The sequence below is a fragment of the Stenella coeruleoalba genome (genome assembly GCF_951394435.1).
Source record: "Stenella coeruleoalba genome assembly, chromosome: 12".
NCBI classification, from domain to species: Eukaryota; Metazoa; Chordata; class Mammalia; order Artiodactyla; family Delphinidae; genus Stenella; species Stenella coeruleoalba.
The window spans coordinates 28,952,700-28,958,699 of NC_137158.1; the positions used below are offsets into that span (position 1 = coordinate 28,952,700).

General features: G+C 34.8%; 1 long non-coding RNA gene across 2 annotated transcripts in view; it reads left to right on the forward strand.

The window, feature by feature from the left end:
• Nucleotides 1–4,838, forward strand: part of LOC307195393 — a 365,482-nt gene extending 360,644 nt beyond the window's left edge. For both annotated transcript variants that reach the window (XR_013830825.1, XR_013830826.1), the window contains one exon: nucleotides 4,641–4,838. This is a non-coding gene — a long non-coding RNA (uncharacterized lncRNA). The remainder of the gene's footprint in view (nucleotides 1–4,640) is intronic.
• Nucleotides 4,839–6,000: the final 1,162 nt, after the last annotated feature.

Here is a 6,000-nt window from a genome sequence, read left to right on the forward strand (position 1 = left end):
AAGAAGCATCACCATTTTAACATTAGAAATACAAGAAACAACTAGACACACTTTGAAAGACATACAGATATTCAGTATAGTCATAAACATTGCTTTTGAAAGGAAGGAAACTATTCTAACAAATGACTTTTTAATCCAATAGAAGCTTAGTATAACAGATATATTGATCGGAAACTCAAAAGAAGTATTACATCCTGATAAATCTCCATATAGAGACTTTATTTTAAAAATATTTTTATTAAAAAAAAAACACAAGGGAGACAATATTATTTTCTGAAGGTGATGTGAAAGTGCCTTGTTTCCAGTAAGATCATAGGTAATTTCAAGGGAGGCAGACGTGATACCACCATAACCAGCAAATTAAAAAATCTGGTTATATTCCCAGATGTCTATAATAGGTCATTAAATACACAGATACGCAAAATCCAAATACCCCAAAACAAATAACTTTGTTTTCTAAATTCCACAAGCTGCTATGCTTCCACATTCATTTAATTTCCTATGATGAGTGAATTTAGTAAATTACATTGAAATTTAGGTTAATTGAGCTCTTTTAGGCCAGGGGTACTCTGTCCTAAAACTTTTAAAACTCAGTACTTGGCACAATGTTTGCAGAGAAGTGTCAGTTTATTAACTGATAATTAAACCCTAATTTTTGAATATCAAATTTATAGATTTTATAATAGACATTTTAGTATAGCCTTTTATATTTGAACTAAGTAAAAAAATACAACTGAAGATAAAAGAATTGGATCTACTTAGAAGCAGAAAACTGAAGCTAAGTTTAAATACTAAGAAAGAGAAACTTGAGTCACTTTGATCTTCCTTTTAAAAAAAATTTTATTGAAGTATAGTTGATATACAGTATTATATGTTACAGGTATACAATATAGTGATTCACAATTTTAAATGTTATATTCCATTTATAGTTGTTATAAAATATTGACTATATTCCCCATGTTGCACAATATGTCCTTGTATCTTATTTTATACATAATAGTTTGTACCTCTTAATCCCCTACCCCTATGTTGCCCCTTCCCTCTTCTCTCTTCCCACTGGTAGCCATGCCTTTGTTCTGTATATCTGTGAGTCTGCTGCTTTTTTTTTTGTATTCTCTAGTTTGTTGTATTTTTTAGATTCCACATATAAGTGATATCATATGGTATTTGTCTTTTCTCTGTCTTATTCCACTTAGCACAACACACCCCAAGTCTATCCATATTGCTGCAAATGGCAGAATTTCATTCTTTTTTATGGCTGAGTAGTGTTCCTTGTGTGTGTGTGTATCTCACATCTTCTTTATCCATTCATCTGTTGATGGCCACTTAGGTTGCTTCCATATCTTGGCCATTGTAAATAATCCTGCTATGAATATTGGGGTGCATGTATCTTTTCCAATTAGTGTTTTTGTGTATTTTGGATATATACCCAGGAGTGGAATTGCTGGATCACATGGTAGAACATTCTTTTTCTAACACCATATACAAAAATAAACTCAAAATGGATTAAAGACCTAAATGTAAGACTGGGAACCATAACACTCCTGGAGGAAAACATAAGCAGAACACTCTTTGACAGAAATCATAGTGATATTTTTTGGAATCTGTCTCCTAAAGCAAAGGAAATAAAAGCAAAAATAAACAAATGGGACCTAGTTAAACTTAACAACTTTTGCACAGCAAAGGAAACCATCAACAAAATGAAAAGACAACCTACTGAATGGGAGAAAATATTTGCAAATGATATGACCCATAAGGGGTTAATATCCAATATATATAAATAGCTCATACAATTCAACATCAAAAAAGCAAACAGGGCTTCCCTGGTGGCGCAGTGGTTGAAAGTCCACCTGCCGATGCAGGGGACACGTGTTCGTGCCCCGGTCCGGGAAGATCCCACATGCCGCGGAGTGGCTGGGCCCGTGAGCCATGGCCGCTGAGCCTGCATGTCCGGAACCGGTGCTCCGCAACGGGAGAGGCCACAACAGTGAGAGGCCCGTGTACCGCAAAAAAAAAAAAAAAAAAAAAAAAAAAAAGCAAACAACCTGATTTAAAAATGGGCAGAAGAACTGAATAGACATTTTTCCAAGATGAAATGTAGATGGCCAACAGGCACATGAAAAGATGTTCGACATCACTAATCATCAGGGAAATGCAAATCAAAACCACAATGAGATATCACTTCACACCTGTCAGAATGGCTATCGTCAAAAAGAACACATTGGCTAGGATGTGGAGAAAAGGGAATCCTCGTACACTGTTGGTGGGAATGTAAATTGGTGCAGTCACTGTGGAAAACAGAATAGAGGTTTCTCAAAAAACTAAAAATAGAATTACCATATGACCCAGCAATTTCACTTTGATATTCTGTGTAACTATTACTACATAAATTTATCCATTACAGTTGCACATTTACAAATTACAATGCTTTATGCTAGGCTGAGTTTCCTTTAATTTTAAGAATTATGGTGCCCCAACATACTAGACTCTGACTTCTCTTGTACTGTTTAAACCAGTTGAATTGTAATAATGCGTTTACACATCTGTCTTCCCCACTAGAACATAAGAGCAGGGACACATGTTCATGTTTGTATACATAATGCCTGTGATGGATTAAACACTAATGTATGTTGGCTAAATGAGGCATCCTCATTTCCAGTAAGGGAGAAACATTTCATTATAGAATAACTTAGTTGTAGAAGCAAATAAAAAGCAGGAACATAAGATCAGCACCCCCTTGCTTTTTCTTTTCACATTTTCCATTTTCCTCTTAATGTGATATTAGAATTCATATCTCATGGCCCTTAGCACAAGCCGGTGAGGAGGTGCTATGATTCTGCAAATTCTTACTTTAAAATTAGTATTAAAATAGATATTGATGAATATTATTAGGTTACTACTTTTACTTTATTTCTAATGAATAAATAAATATTTATATCTTGGCTATTTACTTGGGTATAAGAAAACAATATTTATGGGAGCTTTTAGTTAAAAAGGCTTTGCACCAAATTTAAACTTAAACATTTACCATCGAGTTTCTCCATCGCTCTTGAAAGCTCCAGTCTCTATTTAATTTAGATGTTACTCTTGTGACCTAATAAGGGTAAGGGGAAAAAAGACATTTAATGCAAGCTTCTCTATTTTTTCACCAGTGTGGTGTGTAGGGCCACTTTAAAACAACTCCCTAAAGTGCTTTAGCATCTTATGATCCTTACACAGTAATGAAGTTCAGTTGTGGTAATTGAACCTTCCCTAAAGTAAAACCAAAATCCTTGAGAAACAATATATTTAGATGCCGTGCAACCATAAGTGTGGCCGTTATTTAGGCTACATAGACATAGAAAGCAAATTCCAGACATTCCATAAGCTTCTGATTATACTGCTTAGCAAAACCAATGACAGGGACTATCTAGCACAGGTACACCTTAGAATGAGTGCCTAAAGATTTGTTTTCAATCAGGTTCTTTACTAAGTAAACTGGAGCAAGGTTTTCATGTAAGTTTTACTCAAAGCTTTTCAGCCACTGTCACTACATTTCTGTGACTTGCATATGAGTCCTAGGAACAGAAGTCATGGATAAATCAATCTGAAATCTATCAATTTAAAAATCAAATAGCCCCAGATGGAAAATCAACTTTAGTTTTTTAAATGGACAGTATTTTCACTCTAATTAGGATGACTGAAATGGGTTGCTCTTTACAGGACATTAATGCTATTTCAAGAAATTACTTATAGCTCAAGAGAGCAGTTGCTGCATTATACTTGATAATCCTAGGCTAATTGTGCACATAATTATTTATTTTGTAGAAAAATAAGGGAAGAATAGAGGTAGAAAAGAATAAATGAAAAGACCCAGTTCTAGATAATCTTATATATATTTTGCAAACATTATGTTACACAACTTTCAACAACCTTGCAAGATAGGTATTATAATTCACAATTTTAAGAGAAAATAAATTTTAGTCAAAGTGTTAATACTTACTTAATGTCATGCAAGTAATAAGTGACAAAACCTGGATTTGAACTTGAAGCTGTATGCTTCTAAAAGGCTTTTTCCATAAATATTCCATTTACTATATACTGTGGAGCATAATTTAAAAATGCAAAAATAACACCTTCAAGATTTAGTTTTTAACAAAAAATTGGGATGTAGTAATTGTGCCCTAAGTATCCACCAAGCTGTGATTGTTCAGGGCAGAGTATTAACCTCTTGTAAAGGAAAATAGGGTTTCTCCAGATGTGGATTTTAACTGTGAGGACAAGAGGGCTGGGAAATGGAATTCTAGCCAGAGAGAAGACATGTAAGCAAGGACAATAAGCTGGAAAAAGCAGAGTGCTAATGTGATGAAAATAGCCAATAATGACCATGCAAAAGATAATGCTGAAAAGCATGTTGGAGTCAAAGGACAGAGAATAAGCTTGGACATCACTTTCAGTGGACCCCAACCTGGTCAGTTTTGAGCTATGAGAGGTCTAATTTAGCACATAGATCCCAGAGCAGCCCCTTCTGAATGCTTGCATTGCTTCCTTGCTCTGGGTGTAGGAATCAAGCTTTTGGACTCAAGCTTGATTCCTACTTTGCTTTCAGACCCCACCTCTGTTTTCTGATGTCCTGAAGTACCTGCATCTTTTCTTTGAAGGAAGAGCTGCGGCCTAGCATTATCGTGTATCTGTTGGCCTGAGCAAGACCATCCCTGAACAGGACAGCTAGCTGCCCACCAGCCTGCGGTGACATCATCCTGCCAGCCTGGAAGACCTAGCCCATGTCTCCTACACACCAGGTATGTCACAGCTAGTTCTTAGTCTTCCTACCTTTGAAGAATTAGGAAGATGTGTATGGAAGCAATTTGAAACTGTGAAGCACTATACAAAGGAATAGAGCTGTAATCTTCCCCTGGACATAAATGAGAGGTAAGTGAGGCATCTTTGAGAATTTTCTCTTTAGACCCTTGAACTACATTTCGATGAAGGGGTTAGACTGAAACTTTTGAACTGTATTTTGAGCACCACATTCTTTAATCACTGATTTAATTATGTGTTGATTATTCTTATTCAAACCTTTAAATAACAAAAGCTCAGTGATCTGAAGGACCTGTAGAAGAGAAGAGGTGTAGTATTGAACAAAACTTAATAATGTGTAAATAACTAGGAACTTCTAGGAAAAATACAATTATTTGGTTGTAAGGTATAAAAATAATCTGACTTTATCCCAAGACAGTAAGGGAAAATTTTTGATTATTACAAGTCAGATATGCTCATTTTAATAAAGAAATTTGAATATGGGACATGTACTTTATCCATTAATTGTACCTTGTGATGAAGTTAAAGACTCCGTTCTTTACTCCTGATTCTTTTAGAAGTTTTGTGAATTATCAAGAGGAAAATAGGTTCATCATCAGTGGAGTCTAGGGATTTAGATCTAATCCAAGAGTGATTTGATGCTCCGTATCAGGAAGAAAATAGTCCTAGATTATTTCCACCAAGAACTGCTTTCTACTACGTAAAACTTTACTCTGGTTTGCTCTAAATAGAAAGCATCCTGAGCACAATTTTATAAATGTGCAATGATCCTTTATAAAGAGGAAGTAAGCATGAATAGTTGTGAATGATCATATTCTGGGGAGAAGCTATCCTGCAAATAATCATTTTTACTTTGTTATTGTGCACCTCATGCCCCTTAATTTGGTAGATTATAGACAGAGGTCATACAGGCAATGCATATCTGTTCACAAACTCCATTTAAAATTAAAAAGTTTATAACAATACAGATAGCAACGTATTCAGATTATTATACAACAGCTGTGAACAATTGACTTTTCATCCCAAACTATGTTAAATATTAGTGTATATTTCTTTAAAAGTTTATTTGTACATTTCTAAATATTACATTAAATTTTGCCATTCTATTTGTCATTTCACTGCATGTCCCTTCCATTTGAATAATTACTGATTCTAGAAAGTTGGAGTACTAGGCTTAAATTCATGCGATTCTACCCTTAA